We start from the raw sequence: 17,924 nt of genomic DNA on the forward strand, positions 1-17,924 counted from the left end.
ATTTGCCACTAATTTGCCAGAAAACCACAATTTTATGAAAAATGGACCAAAAATGTGATGCAAAAAATATAAAATTGCCACACAATACAGCTGGGAACCTGTCAAAGAATGGATACTGTTTTAATATTAGTACTGTTAACTTGAACAGCTTACAAAATAAGAGAATCTACATGCATTTCTGAAATAAAAGTAATCTATAACTCTGATCATTACAGTTATTTATAATTGTAAACCCTCCACGTTTTCTTCCAAAATTGCCATTTTGCAGAGGGATTATTATGGGGAGAGCAACATTTTGAGCCAAAATTGGGGACAATTGAAAGGTTGGATATTTCTAATTCTATAAAGCAATTTATTTGCACGTACCTCTCAACTTCTTAATGCGAGAAATCTGGACAAGGCCAAATATATTGGGGGAACATACAAACAGTTCTAAAAAATTGCTCTTGTGTAAACTTAAGACACTTGATAGAATAACAGGTCTTGCTTTAGCATGCATTTTTCTGAAGGTTATGACGTCCGAAACTCAATGTCTGTCATTATTTAGTGACTTCATTCCTAAATGATTTGCCAGAAAACAACAAATTTTATGAGGAACAAACCAAAAATAAGAAGCAAAAATCTATTCATTCTGCAAAAATCTGGACAGTTGAGAGGTATAGTTCAGCTGGGACTGTCTTTGAGTTTGTTACCCCCCCTCCCAAATCATGGTTGAATGGAGCCTCCCCCCTGCAGCCATTCCAATGTCCCATTCCTTGGTTATTTTGCCCCATTTACCATAAAGACTGTAATGTGCATACTGCTTTACTTTTGCAATGATTTGAAAGTTTTAGTTTGCATTTTACAGCACAAACACTAATAGATATTTGCTAAACAAAGCAAAGCAGTCTCACAATGAAAAATAGACTTGCATTAAAACTTCTCCGCCCTTGAAACTCACATTCATTGAAACAGCATTGAAACCCACATTCAAAAAAAATACATTTTGCCAGTGGCAGATAAAGATTAACTTTGGGCTGTTTTCAAATAACAGGTACCTTGCACATGAAACTTACACATGCTCTTTTATACACCTTCCTGACTGTATTAAATTATATTTCTTGTACAATACAGTGCAGTTGTTAGAGGGCATTTTAAATTTGTTTTGAACATTTTTCCAGTAAACAATGAAACAAAATGCATGCACCAATAATGACAAAACTGCCAAATTCAGAACATTTCCATCATAAAAGTCTACTGAAACTTCTACAGTCCACCAGTATCAGTAAATATGCACAATCCCTGAAGAAGTAAAAGTCATCTAAATACTTTCACATTAAAGAAATCTGTAACTAATGAAGAGATTGCTGCTAGCAAACAACTTTATATTTCATTGTTTCATCTACAAATAAAGTGCCTGTTGCCCTTGAGGAATAAATTGCCTATGTTGCATTAAAAAAGGATAAACTAGTAATATTGCAACAGGGAATGGATGGCAAACTGATAACAGGTTCATTGTTACTAGGTATCTTCACCAAAAAGGACTGCAGCATCCACCCCATTTACAACACAGCACAGTATCAGCAAAGCATGTATCTACTGTAGGAGTACAACCCACAGCCTTCTGCATCAAAAGCAAATACACTACCTGTTGTGCTATTAACAATGTAAGCAGACTTGCCATAAGCAGTACTAAACTTTTGTTCCTCTCCAGCTCTCAGCTCCTTGTAAAATCTACTTGACACTCTGCATCTCTGAACTTTGCAGCACAAGAACTTTGGAAAAAGCCAAAATTTATTGCGGGGGGGGGGGGGGACAAAAGCCCAAAAAACAGGCACACTAGAATAAAATGTTGTGTTACCACCATACATTTCACTGCCAACTCTTGAACCCAGGACCCTGTGCAAAACAGTCAGAGCAACATACCACTATGCCAAATCAGCTGTTTTGTAAAAGAGAGAAAGACTGAAACTTAAATGGCTACCATTTAGTGAATTCAGTTCTCACCATAGCTGTCAACCTCTAAGCACAATACACCTGAACAAAGCCAATAATGGGGGAATACAGCCCCCAAACATATTCAGTGAATTCAGTTCTGACCATATGTCTCAACCTCTTAGCAAAAACACCTGGACAAAGCCAGTAATGGGGGAATACAGCCCCTAAACATATTCAGTGAATTTAGTTCTCACCATAACTCTCAACCTTAGCACAAAAAACCTGGAAGAAGACAATAATGGGGGAATACAGTCCCAAAAATATGGACAAATTTCAAATATCCATCTTATAAACTTAGAAAATTGCTAGAATAAAAGGTTTTGTGTTACCATGTACTGTCTGAAGAATATGAAGTCTGAAATTCAAATGCCTTTCATTTTTATTTATTTAACATTTGTTAACCATGAAAGTCTGACTTGGAACAAAAGCCAATTTTCAGCAGAGGCCCAGGGAGAAGCACTGCAGACACATGTCTTTGTAAGATGTGAGGACATGCAGACTCCATACAGAAGCCACCCCACCCAAGAATCAAACCAGAGAAGCTGTAACTTTCAGGCAACAATGCTACCATGGCACCACTGCAGTACTGACTGTGTAAAAAAACAAAAATATAGAAACCACCGATTTTATGAAGAACAGAACAGAACAAATATGAGGCAAAAATCTGCAGATTTTTTTTTACAAATGGTGATGGGTAGGGAATTCAGGCCTTTGCCACCTGCACCAAAGGTACAGGGTTCAAGCCTGAGGTATACTCTATTTCTCTAGCCACCAGTATACACACACACACACACACACACACACACACACACACACACACACACACACACACACACACACATGCCTCTTCAGTGAGTGGGGGCATTTTACATGTGCACCTCTTCAGTGAGTGGGGCATTTTACAGACATGGGTCATTTCATACACACAGCTGGGCATTTTACACAGAGAACTGAAGTATTTTACACACACACACACCTCTTCAGTGAGTGTTCTCAGTCCAATTCAAATATAATGGCTACAGTACCTGAAATCAGTCCCATTCTGTGTTCCAGTATCCTCAGTCCCATCCCACGCAAGCTAACGGCTAGTTTCTTCCCTGTGAGAAGGCTCAACTGTCCTCCCAGCTGGTGTCCCCAAGAGAGTAGGCTCCAGCCTGCAGATGATGCAGTCCAGATTTCTTCCCGTTCTATGCGGTTGTCACCGCACAGACTTCTGGGCATCTGGAGGGCAGAAATGCATTTCCCCCTATCCAGACTGCTGACACAGCAGTCTGGAGTTTGGTGAGTACCAGGAACTCCAAGCACACATGTGCGGAGATCCAGGACTCACAATTTGTTTTGTTTTGTTTTTCTTCTTTCAGGTGGGAGGGGGCTGCAGTCCTGTAGTCCTATAGCATGAGCCATCCCAGTCTGCAGGGCTGATAGAGTAGGGAAAGGGGAAGTGTACTGGGTTTGAATGACCCCAAAAGCTTTTAGTTGTGAACACACACAGACACCCAATTTTATATTTGCCAGGACTGCAATTAGAACTCCCATCTAACTAGTCACTTGTACTACAGTATTATGCAGTTACCGCATGCACCACAGAGCTTATGGGGCTATGCCTAACAAAAGTGACTTCTATGGTGACAGACATCTTCACAACTGATAAGGTGGGGCAATAGGAAGTGCACTGGGTGGGGAAGGCCTGTTCATTCCGAGATCCTACTGACATTTCTCTAAGTGTATGAGCATGCCAAGTGTGTCCTTCTATACTACATGTGGGACTACATTCCAGGGATTGTTGTACTCCAGTCTAGTTTGCTTTGTGCTACAGCCATACCTGTCAAACTGATGGTGCAGGATATCTGGAGATAGCCTATCATAATGTGGGGACAATGGGCCATACAATGATTGTGACAATTTCTCTCAGTAATGTACAGTTGCTAGGGTTACAGGGCTTGTTTTAGCAGACATGTGTCATATATGCCATTTGACACTGTCATGTATTGTTTCAGTACCTCATGACATACCTCCTCAGATCATTACAGTGATTTACTAGAGGAATGCAGGATGGATGATGCACACACAAGGTTTATGGGCCAAATGCTATGCATTATTGCACAATCCAGCCTGTTGAGGTGTGTGTGTACAAGCAGTTGACTGTTTGTGCTGTGGAAATGGTCCAGCACATTGGTGATATATTACAATGGTGGAATCTTTGTGCATTTATGTTTTGGCCTGGTCTGATTTCCAGTCCACAGTTGAGTAATATAAGTCAGACAGGACCAGGGTGACAGGCAGACTCCAGATAGATTTGTAGGGGATAGGATTTGTGTGTGGGGGGTCCTAGGCACATATGTTTGCCTGTAGCTATCAGTACTATGCATTGGGCTCTCCTCAATGGTTGACTGCATGTGGAGGGTCTTGTGTGTGTCAGATTGTTTAACCAGCCTGGAGGTGTATGTTTGTCACACATATATGTATGACCCACATCATTTTGCTTGGATGGTCACATGTTGGTGTCAGGATTTTGCATAAGATGAATGTTTAGGGAGGGGTGTGTTACTCCCCATGGCTGTGGCCCAGGGTTTTGTGGGTACAGACATGTCACCATCTTCCAGGGTAAGGCCTACCTGCAGTGAGTGCAATCCCATGTTTAAACTCTTAGCCCTGCCTATTGACTGTACAGGGTATCACAGAATGTCCACATCCATGACTCATATATCTTGTTGGTTACCCAAACAAGTGTGGTTTTCTGGCAAAAGTGTTTTGCAAGTCACTCAGGGTTGAAGTCAGATATTACTGACAGTTGACATTGCAGTTTCAGACGTCATACCCATCAAACATTCCATGCTACTACAAATCATTCCATCAACTTTATTACATTATTAGAGCAGTATTTCACAGGTGTCCTTCTCTTTGGACCTTCATCACCCCAGTATGCATGACTTTGTCCCAATTTCTGGCTCCCTGGGGCTGGCAGGTTTGCTCCTAGCAGTTGCAACATGGCCTTTCTTTGCATTTTGTGGATTGTGTTATGTTGGTGTTATGACCCTATGACATGCCCTAAAGGGCCTGCAGACCAAGTGTGACAGATGCAGGCCATCTGTAGCAGGGCAGTGCATTCTGATGATCATATATTCCCAGACTGATGGCAGGAGACACCCCTGGGATGGCACCAGTAAGTTGACTGTGGGTGTTACTGAGAATTGCTTTTTTGTTACTATTGTGCCATCACTCTGGGTGAGAGCTGGATGCTGCTTAAGTCTAGGAACAGGTTACTGCATTTCTATGGCACTATGGGGGGGTGACATGACTGTACACAATACACATGTGCACAGACTGTGCTGATATTTGCTTAATATTTTGGTCTCATGTAGCGTAGTGGCGTGCCCTATCTTTAAGCCTACAGGCATAACAGTATGAACCACAGGTCAGAATGTTCTGGCACAGACATTTTTAGTTTCAGACTTCTTAACTTTCAAAGCCATACTGCTACTGCCAGACCTGCTGTGATATCACTGTGTAAAGGTCTGTGGGTGGGTATTTCCTGGATGTCGCCATGTGGGGCCTTTTCCAGGCATTTCTGTATGGTTAGCTACAGCTTATCTGCTGTGTGGGGTTGGTGGTGGGTATGGGACCCCCACTTTGACATCCATGCATGTGACCTATGACCCCCCCAGCTATTTGGTTCACCACATATACTACAGTGGTAACATATACTGCAATGGTATTTAGTCGACTAGGTTGGTACTGCATGGTGTGGGTAGGGCGGTACTGGGGATACACATCCTGATGTCCCACAGAGCTGTCAGTTGTCTGCTGCTATCCCAGTTAGCCACCCCATTCCCTTACATGCTTGATCAATACCATAGATATGCTATCAGAAAATTCCACTCCATTAGTTAATTTTGTTGCAGAGACTGGCTTACCTTGTGCCTGCAGCTGTTGTGAGGGTGGTGCTTGAGTGCTGACTATGTCAGATGCACACAATACACTGCCTATACATGGTCAGGTATAGGTGGTGTGATGTTTGGCATCCATTTTAACATGTGTATGAGTCAGACAGAGAGGGAGAGATCAGTCCCTAGGGCCCTACAGTGTCAGTGTATGTGCTATGCATTGCCTCTTTGCCTAGGCCAGGGCATACTGGGCATGCCTCCATCTGCCTCAGGATGTTCCTCTTCCGAGTCACTCTGTGCCTGTGGAGGCCTTGGCAATGGTGGGGCGCTGTGTGGCTCTTTCCCATTTTGTTTCTGCTGCAGCTGTTTCTGCATTATCATATTGTGTAGCATGGCACATACTATGACCATGTGCACATGTGGCTGGACAGTACTGCAAGGCTCCACCGGATATGTCAAGGCAGCAGAACCATGACTTCAGCATCCCAAACACACACTCTATAATGATCCTGGTTTGTGCATGTGCCTCATTATGGCATTCTTGTGTGGTTGTGTGTGCATTTCTGATGGGTGTCAGCATCCACGGCTCCAGTACGTAAACAGCATCCCCACTCAATGGCCATATGGGATGTACCCCCTGGCAAACCACTGATACAGCTGTGAGAAATGCCAGATGTGGGAATTGTGATAGCTTCCAGTGAAGCCAGCACACACATTCATGATAATGCCCTGGGCATCACACATGACCTGGTAGTTGATGGAGTGGAACCCCTTGCAGTTTATGTAAACCTTACCCCGGTCACCAGGCGGTGCTTTGATCTGGATGTGCATGCAGTCTATGGCACCCAGTACCTCCAGGTAGTCTGCTACATGGTGGAAGAGACGCATATTGCCAGTCAGCTCCTCAAAAGTGCTGGGGAATTTAATGTGCTCCTTGGCATGTGGTCGCATGGCATCCAGGAACTAGTGGAGTATCCTGGACACAGATGCATGTGAGACCCCCATGATATCCCCAGTTGCTCTTTGGAAAGTACCTGTAGCTAGTATTCTTAGAGCTGCACATACCATGGTATCCACTGGGAGGGGTTCTCCTCTATTTGTTCTGGATGTGAGGCAAGGCCGGCAAAGCTCCACAATTTGCTGAAGTATGTCCCTGTCCACCCTGTAGCGCTCCACTATCTCCAAATTATGTAGCCCCTGATAGGTTACCCTGGGGCTGAACACTCTTCTCCTCCTCCTCCTCATAAGTCTGGGTTGGTTGCTAGCATTGTCCTCTTCACCACCTTCAGCCTCTTCACCATACTGATGTGTGAGAGCAACAGCAGCCCCTAACATTTTGTTAATTTTGGCAGGTAAAATTTCCCCATCTGTGTAGTCCAATGGTGTAGAGTTTGTGGGAAAAAAACAGACTGAAAGGTATTTGCATAGTTTATAGTGGCGTGCTGCAGATGCTGCCTGTGTGATTGGCTGAGTACGATACATTTCACCTGCCAGCTCTATTACTTGTATTTGAGTGCCTCTATTCTACTATTTACATTTTTTTCTTGTTCCACTTGCCATTTCCTGCATTTTCTTTTTTTTATTTTTGTAGTTTAAATCCTGGTGCATGCCACACATACCCATTTAGGTGAGGTAAACAAGACTATACAGCGTCAGACACACCCCTTTGCTTACATATACACAGTGCTGCCATTTCCTGTTTTTTTATTTTTTTTATTTTGCTTAAGACCTGTTGCGCACCATGCAAACATGTTTAGCTGGAGTAAACAAAGTTATGCAGCTTCAGACACAACCCCTTGCTTAGCTGGGCTTATCTAAGTGCAAACCAGAGCAACACTGCTCCAATGTCCTTACAGCAAGCATAACACACACCCTTTTCATGTTAGTTGCTCCTCTTACCTACACAATCATGTTCTAATACCTTCACAGTTAGGTGCAGGTTTTGGACTTATAATAATTTTGTGATTCAGTAAATTTCCCCTCATTTGCATACTCCACTGCCTTAGTCCATAGATACTGCACTGACATGGAACCTTTCCCCTTAACAACTACTGTTCCCTGGTATTGTTTTGATTCTGCATGCCACAGACTATAATGGAAAAATGCAGATTGTCTTTAAACTTGGGTTTTCACATTCTTTTTTTATTTTCAGCAACATCATGTTTGCGCTCCTCTGTGTTATTTTTAAACGGCTGAGATCGGCCACAAATAAAATATTATTTTTTATTAATATTAATCATTTATTCATGCCAATGGCCATATATTTGGCCATTGGCATGCCTACAGATCTGAATATATGCTTTTATTTGTGCTGTCATGCCTCAGTTTTCTTTTTTTGCAGAAATGTGTTAAGTAAGTAGCTGAACACATTTCTGCACTGACACTGTTCCTGCACAGAGACCTGGCAGCTTTCTGAATTGCTAATTCACCTCATTTGCATGGTTTTCACCAGAAAATGAGGTGATTAGCATGCCACATGGTCTTCCATGCAGGAACAATGTAGACAGGCTCATGCTGCACGTCGGATCAGCTGTTTGCTGAATCGCTTGGCAGCCAAACTCCATGCAGGAGCTGCTACACTGTTCCTGTATGGAGTTTTAGCTTTCATGAATCCTGGGGTTAGAATTTTTTCTTATATTTGATAAGATTTACAAAAAATTTAAGGTGTAGCAATGGGGCCCCCTATGGCACCTGTTTATGCAAATTTGATGTTAGGCAGTGGGAAGAGCAATTTGTAATAAGTAATTATCTTTCAAGAAAATGTTATGTTTTACAATCATTTTATCAGCAATTTATGTGTTTTACTAATAGGTCATAAGGAAGAATTTGATACATTCATACTCAATTTAGAAAAGACTGTAGATTTTTTAAAGCTTATCTGGCAAACTCAAGATGCAAAAATCAATTATTTAGATTTGACCATTTATAAGGTCATAATAAATTATGTTCAAATGTTTTTAGGAAATACACTTTTATGAATAAGTATTTATATTAGTTAATTGCACATCCAGTAGTAGTAAAGAGAAATATATACTTGCTTGGTTAACATCTGTGGCAATGTATTGTTTAATGAATGTCAGTCTTGGAAAAGGCATTTTTTGGAAAGAGGATATCCTCCAACTTTGGTTGACTTAGTTCAACAGCAAATACTAGATTACAGGAATTTTTTTTTTGTCTATTTTATTAAAAACTGAAGGTTGGAGAAATAGTATTGCAGTCCAAAGAAAAGTAGGGTTTGAACAAACATGTTTTATTATCCATTCTTTGGATGTTCAGGGTACGATGAAGATTATTTTTGAAAACTGAAAAGTGCTGTTGGGCAACAAAGAACTGAATCAGTTTTTGACTACTCTAACATTGTTTTTAGGAAAAGATGGACTCTAACATCTTTAGTGGAGAATATGAAAGTTGATATTCCACAAACAGAGACAATAAGCCGATGGTGCAGTGGTGCAGAGGAAGTGTTATCACAGCACAGGAAGAAGTTTTCTGATTCGATTCTCAGCTGGAGTGCTTTCTGTGCAGAGCTGCATGTCCTCCCTGCATTTGTGTGGGTTTCCTCTGGGTGATCTGGTTTCTTCCCACATTACAAAGACATGCATCTGGAGCATTTCCCCCTGGGCCTCTGCTAAAAATTGGCTTTGTTCCAAGATGGACTTTCCTGGTTGTCAAATAAATAAAAAGGGGATTTTCCTTGTTGTATATGTGGACAATGTAGATTTGTTAACAATAGCCTTTTCTTTACAATGTCCGATATAAGATATTTAAAAATTGTAATCACTTTACATACAGTTCTAAGGGGTTAGTTTATTTTTGTTTCTTTCACTTCCTGCTTGGCTTATTATGTCAGGAAAACAGAAACTTACTGGAAAGGGTGTAAGATTATAAATATGTTATCAAGCATAAAGACAATACAAATACTTTAGCAGAGTTTGTAATTTCATGTAAATCTTTTAAGAAGTTTACTTTTCAGGCATTAGAGCAGGTGAATTTATACTTGAGAGATGGGGATTTTAAGAGTATTTGGAATTTAAATAGTTGTATTGGCATTTTTTGCCAGAGTTTAAATAATATATATTCTTCAAAAAGTGTATTAGCTCTTAGAAGTTTAAATTACAAATGATGTTCTTAGTGATTGGCTGTTTGTGATCATGTGATTATTTGTGGATGTAATTTATAAAAAGCTTAATGTTGATGTATGTTTGTTTTTGATGACTTGTTTCTGATGAAGATCTGATTAAATAAAGCAAAATAATTTAAATCAGTAGTGCATATGTTTTCTTGCCTGTTTTTCTTTTACATGCATGGTTTTATTTTGCTGTCAAGTGATAAGTTTAACTTTATATATAGTACATTACCATTTTCTTTTACTTTATTTGATTCACATTTTACATTACACATATCTACTGTATTTTCTTTGACATTCTTGTTAACTACTTAGAAATTTGCTAAATATGCAGATATTCACAACCTTGGATAGGGTTAGATTAGATTCTCTCAATATCCTGTATCTCGTTTCACCATTTCTTATAACTTTTTTGTCACTTTTTAGGAAAGTATACAGCTCACCAAATTTACTTTCCCTGGCTGAAATCTTTACCTTAGTAATATTAGTATCTATATATTCCATTGAGCTCTGAGTACCTTTAAAGAAAAATGAGGAATAAATCCTTCATTTTTTTCTAAGCTCACATTAATTCTTGAGTGTCTCTTCTGTTACTGCCATTTTATATTTTTTTCCTTTTCCTAAACTGTGAGAAGTGTTAAGTACAAAAGTAGTGATTCCATCAATGCTTCTCCCACTGTAACTTGTAGAATACCAGCATAGTACACCTATACAGACTTCTCAGACATTCCACTTTTTCTAAGAAATATGTCTAATTTCTGTATCTATAGATTCCCGTTTTCATTTAAATTATCTTGCATCAACAGACTTCATGTTGATGGATGAAATTGGAGCTTTATTCTATGACATAACAACAAAATAATCTGAGTGTTTTCACCAACCACACTAGTTAAAATAAAATTATCAAAATAATTTTGAACTCTGTACAGCTTTACTTAAATTAAGACATAGCAAACAGCTTTACTTAAATTAAGACATAGCAATAATTTAAAAATAAATGTATTCTCATTTGATTGCTTGTAACATTTTTACTATTCATCAAAATATTCAAAAGAGCTACAAACTCATCAGATATGGTTACCAGTCTCCTTGAGTTCATTACTGTAGCTATCAAGTTTCGAAGGACAGAACATGTAGCACGCATTCCCAAACACAACACTTCACTGTATGCTTAAAAATTATACTTCCAGCTAATGAACACCCTTCTACTGAATAAATGGATTTCTGTGGTTACAAACATGTCTTTTTCCTGTGTATATTCATATCTTGGTGTATTGAGCACAAGACATATCCACTACCATTTCTGATACACTATACTCAGTAATCCAGTAGAAAAAATATATTGATGGATTTATGGTCTGAGAAAATATAAAAAGGTGAATGTCAATCTCAATTTATTCAATTGAAAGCTCTTTTTTCATATTCTCCCTATCGCAGTTTAATAAAGTGCCTTCTATTCTAGGAATGATGTGTCCTGACTTAACATTATAATACAGAACTAATTCAAAATGGGACACACATATAATTCTGGATTGTTAAATAACAGATTCTCAATCACGTCAATGGATGTGTCATCCAACACATATATAAATTAACAATATTCTCTTAATTCACTTTTAAAATACAAATATATTATAGTAGTTCTGTGGTAATGCAGACCTTTCTAACAAAAGGCTTTTTTTGCATAACTTATAAATGGCAACATAGCAAATATGCTAATAGTTAACATTTTAGATATTTAAAAATTAAAGTATTCAGAGAACTACTAATAGGGATGTCATTGTTTTTCTATGGTGGCATTGTAATGTCACATCACCAGTTCAGGAGAACAGAAAAAGAAAAGACAAAATGATAGATTGGCAAAATCTGCTGCAGTGGCGTTATCTGATATTCTGTACGGCAGAGCTATGACATATTTATAATGATAAAACTCCAAGAAGAAAACCTTTCAACTGTCACTCATCAGAAGTTATATGCTTCCCTGGCTTCTAAAATAAAAATAAAAATGAAGTCCACTAGAGTGGCAACAGAAAGACTCAAAGCATCAGCAAATCCTCATACTTTCCTTATCTCTAAGGAATCTCTCATCCATCATAGCTTAACTTTTCTGACATGACCCTTGCAGCAAGGTGACAGCTCTCTTCTTTGAGACCTTTCTGATGTCTGTGGAGCTGCAACATCAACAGTATAATGTGAAGGCAGGTAAAAACTAGTGTCTGATTCATCAGTGCAGCTTATCTTTTCTGCTTAGAATGTGGTGATAATGCTAGTCACATTAGAAGTGCAAACCATAACATCATCTCAGTGATCTGGCAGTATTACATTCACAGATACTGTAAGTGTAGAGTCAGTGGGTAATATATATATATATATGTGTGTGTGTGTGTGTGTGTGTGTGTGTGTGTGTGTGTGTGTGTGTGTGTGTGCGTGTCTGTGTATCTCACAAAGCTAGAAATGAGATGCATTGACTAATCATACAGCTTTCACCTCACTTAAGATTTTGCTGCATGTAAGATATGTTCCAGACTAATCAGAAAAAAATGTTGATGTTATCTGTTTATTTACTTGGTGCTTTATTTATTGGTTCATCATTTTACCCTTAACTCTTCATTCAGTAAATAAAGTTTGTATACCTGCTTTTTTATTCAATGCAGGAACAGTTTAACATGAATATCCTTTTTATTAATCGTTTCTGTTTGTGCTTTTCTACAAATATTAAGAATCAGTGACAAAGAAAAAAATATTGTTTTAATGAAATAGTAGACAGAGCTTTGAATGCAATGTCAGTACAACTATCCACATAGGTTAGTGCTAGGCTAACTGCCCTTGCGAGCCATTTTAAGCCTACCAAATTATTCCCTGTGAGACTCAAGCCCTGCACCTTGTGTTTAGAAGTAAAACACCTGTACCATTAGGCCACCCTCCTAACTTACAAAGATGAGAAGATAAAATTATGTCCCTATGAAATGATGGAGGGTTCTCAAATATTTTTTATAAAAGAGTCTCAAGAGCATCGATTTCTGAATCACAATGGATTCAGCAATTTAGTCCTTCAATTGGTTAGATCACTGTTTTATAATGACCATTGCCTGATATATGACAAGGAAGAATTCCCACTAAGAAAAACTTGTACAGCAAAGCTATGCTTCACTAAGTTGCATTAACATGAATTGTATTTAGTTTTACTCAGCATTCATTTTCAAGAAAAGCAACTCATTTTTGTAAACACCACAGCAATTTTACTTTTTACTTTTCATTCATAATACCTTGCTGCTATTATGTTGGCTTGTTTGCAATTCAAAAGCAGTCAAACAAAATATATGTCATTGCTTTAGTCTAAGGAACAGAAAACAGAAATAACCATTTATTTTTGGCAGAGAAAGGCACATAGATAAATGAAACAGCTGGGCAATAACTGTTTTTACAAGTCTGTTAAGGCATAACCAGTTTAAGTGGTTTCTGCTGGAAAGGGGATGGGTACCACAGCCCCCCATTTAATTATAAGTAATGTTGAGGTTATGCTATAATCAGTGCATCCTGGAAGTGCACATCACAGCAATATGGTGCTGTATCTTTTACTGTCACTAAGCGTGTGTATGTGTAAATCCTTGTGCAGAAGCCTCATGAAGAAGTGTCAAAGTTTTGTCTAGATTTTCCTGAAATTTTTCTTAAATAAAGGTGTTGGCTAAAATTCTCATAGTAGGCAAGACTTGTCCTTATTCTGACTAGCAGATCAGTGAATATATTTCTATATCAGATATTAAAAAAACAGTAAACTACATTTGGCATTCTGTGTAAAGTCTGCATGCCCCTGTATAAGCTTTTGATTTCTCCTTGAGATTCGTAAATGAGCAGCACTTTCCATGTTTCATGGAATGGAGTTAGAAATGCATCTAAACTAAATGCCGTTGCATCTACGAGCAATAACATATACTTTAAGAGAATACCTACCACAGTATCCACATTTTGTAAAACTTGAAAGGTTTAACAAACTATTCATGTTTCATAGTGCTTTGCTATTGTTACTCATTTATGAATCCCTGTCCAATAACACTGTTTTGTGCGTGTGTGTGTGTGTGTGTGTGTGTGTGTGTGTGTGTGTGTGTGTGTGTGTGTGTGTGTGTGTGTGTGTGTGTGTGTGTGTGTGTATGTGTGTGTGTGTGTGTGTGTGTTTGCATTGTGGGTGCAGTCTCATTACTTCAATTACTCTGAACTTCCAAAAGTATCTGCTCACATTAGTGGTGCTATATATTTTATATGCTTGTAAGCTCAAATAATGCAATATAATCACACACTCAGTTTGACTGACCTATATATTAACTGCATGTGCTATTTCAGAGTGTAAATTGCCTTTCAGAGAAGACTTTTTTTTAATGGGTACCTTAATAAATCAGCTATATGCAAAATAGATAATTCATTACATGTTTTGGGAAAAGTAAACCATATAGCAGTTTGTCCTGTCTAATCCATTTCAGGGCTGTAGGAGAGCATGACCCTTTCCCAGCACCAAGAGAAAAAGGTAGAAAAATTATCCGAAAAAGAATGCCAGTCTCTCATACATACACGCACACACACACACACACACACACACATACACACACACACACACACACACACACACACACACACACACACACACACACACACACACACACACACACACACACACATCCACACACACACACACACACACACACACTGCACTGTACCTTGAACTGTACTTTTTTATACCTACCACTGGCTATTTAAGATCAAAAACAGAATCTTGTGTTTGGGTCCAAGTATTAAGTATACAAGTGTGTTTAACTGACTAAAGTTAATAAGCAGCAAGATTTTCATGAAGTGACCCACAAGCTCTGGCATATGAAGTATAATCAACTCATCAAGCAAAAGGAGGCCATGACCCACATAGTAAAGGCTCTTACTATATCACAGAGCATGCATGCATTTAACTAATAGTGTACAGATGAAAATATAAAACAAACAAGAACACATATCATAACATGACATCATATCAAGACCCGACTTGAATATTTTCCTCCCCCACATCTACCTTCCCTTCTCATTCCTCTGTCTACACGTCCCCATTATTTTAACTTACCACAAACTTCTATTTCCATCACTTGTATCACCCCTTTTTCCGGTGCTAAAGTATCTTTCTTGCATCTCTCTTTTTTGTTGCCCATTATTCCCACTCATTCTGTCACTTTACCCCTCCACATATCTAATAATTTATTCTTTACCTGCCACAGATTTTAACTTAATATTTTACAATAGTTTTATTCTTAGGATCCTAAGATTATTAGTTCAACTACCCTGTATAAACAAAACAAAACTTTATTTTTCTTCAATGTATAATATTGTACATTTTTACTCTCTGTCTTGCTTAACTTTGCTACTTCATTGTAACTAATTTGATTCTGTACTGGAGCTTTTCTCCTTGTGTCTCTGCCGAAAAGGAGCCTTTGGACCAGTCAGACCAACCTAGTTATCAAAAGGCAAATAAATAAATAAATAAATAAATAATTAAATAATTAAATAAATAAATAAAATCATTAAATTGAAAGGATCAGAATCACAGATATTATGCAATGACTTCCGAACAAAAATATATGATTTTAGGGACCTATTAAAATGTGGAACGTGTGCAACACTGTCATGACCACTGTAACAGCAAATTCCCAAAGTATTGACCCAAGAATGAAAAACAGAAGGAAAGTCAATCCTCTATCATAAGCTTCAAAACTACTACAAGCCCAGAGGTGGTAGAATGGATGGCATAAATTTGTCAATTCCAGGCTAGTAACCACTGAAATGGGTTGTGGGACACATCATATAGGACTTGGTAAGCTGAATCCACAACTTTGTTGATGATGCAGGAGAGGATAGTCAGACAGTGCAGGCTCCTAAGACCCAAAGTAAAATTGGTGATGATGAAAAATATCTGTCAACAGCCAGGTTATGAAATTCTACATCAGCTAAAACTGCTCAAGTTTAGAACTAGACATAGTGACATGAGGAAAAGAGAGGCAGAGCTGCATGCCATTAGAATAGTAGTGGCAATATAAGCCCGTCATCCAGCTACGATCTCATTGAGGTACCATATACATAGAGAAAAACTCAAGAGGCAAAATTAAGTCATGGGGCAAACAACAGCTGTGGTAAAATAGAGAGGAAAATTTGACCCTCAAAACTGCCCTATGACAATGACTGGAGAGAAAGAAGATAAACTCTTCTAAGAACAAACCTGAGACAAAATAATATTGTGAACACTTCAAGATGATCCTGCAGGCATCATCAATGAGTGCAAATACGAGATCGAGCAGGGCTAAAACTAAACAGATGCGCTAATAACCTATCGATAAACAGTGAACATTAGAATATCATTGATAATCTTGTACAGAAGCAGTAATATAATTAGTCCAACTGAGTTTAAATTGGCTACAGGTATTACTTTTCTTAAGATTGTAGAATCGCTGTAAGTAAATAACCTTTCATATAACTCTGCTTATGAAAAGGGAGGCTTGAGAATGTCTGGTTCTTTTCCTAATCATTAGGATCTAAATGTATTTATTTTAAAATGAAATAATCTGAGCCATTAACATTCATGCAATACTCTTCAGGCACTGATAATCTTGTCCAGGTGCAAACTCAGAAACATCACCCAGGTGATTGCTAGTCTAAGGCTGTTGTTCACATGTACTTTATATATGCTAGACGTGAGAGAATTAAAATCTGCACAACTGGGAAAACCAGAATCATTCCAACTCCTAGATGGCAGTAATGTCTCAGAACCATCAGTCATCAGTTATCGAAGTCAGAACAGCTTGGAGAACATCTACTCTGATCAAGGCAAACCTTACAGGAAAAAAAAAGCAATTAAAACTAAGCATTTAATTTTTTATCCACTCATTCACAAGCAAATAAAGATTTCCAGGTAATGAAATGGGCAAGACTGCATAGTTTTCCCACCGCCATATAAAAGTCGACATTATTACAGGTCTCTGCTGAGACAATGGTTTGTTTTGGGAAACACCTTTGTGATGGATGGCATACTATTCTCCCAGGTAAAGACTATCCTGAAGCAGGCAAGCTTTTCAATCTGTGCTCAGGTCATTACCAAGCCAATTTAATACCATAAATCTTTCTAGCACATGATGGACCATAAAGTAGCAAAGACATACATGAAATGGGATGAAAAAAAAGCACTGTTTTCATTGTGGCCATATTTGCTCCAAAACACTGTTCTGGGCCAGATTCTCTACTCATTTAAAAGAAAATGATACAAGATAGTAGAATGGAAGCTTAAGGTGATCATATTGGAATTGCTGTGTTACACCTGCTGATTTTCAGGTGGAGCCACCCAGAATATATCAATCACAACACGAATGAAGCAGTGATCTAAGTAAGTGACACGGTTCACCAAAAATTGATTTTGAAATGCAAAGCTGCAAAAAACAAGACTAATATGATTTTGTACTGAGGGCAAACAGAGGTATCAGCCTGAACAAAACAAATTCTTTTATAATACTAATAGGAAATAATTTAATAAGTACCACAGATTTTTAGTCAACTGAGCCACTGAAATCACTTGATATTATTTAGTCAGACTTTGACAATAGCAGATCATAAACTCCTGATTGAACAACCTCACTGAAGGTATGATGATAAATAAGGAAATTTCACATTCCCCAGGCCAAACTGAAAGGAGCAGATAGCTACAGCTGGGATCTTGATCTTTCAGAAGGATGAAAATGAAATATAGCACCACCCAATCTGGTCCATAAGGTTTGGGTTGGAGATTACTCTGTAAGCCAGGCATAAGTCTCCCCTAAGAAGTCTATATAATACTGTGCTACTGACTGTGCTGATAGGTGAGCAAACTAGCATTTGTTTCATTGTAAATAAAGTTGGAATGTCTGGTTATAGATGTTTTA

Source organism: Protopterus annectens, chromosome 2.part1, assembly GCF_019279795.1.
Source record: "Protopterus annectens isolate FY-2018-M chromosome 2.part1, PAN1.0, whole genome shotgun sequence".
Taxonomy (NCBI): Eukaryota; Metazoa; Chordata; order Ceratodontiformes; family Protopteridae; genus Protopterus; species Protopterus annectens.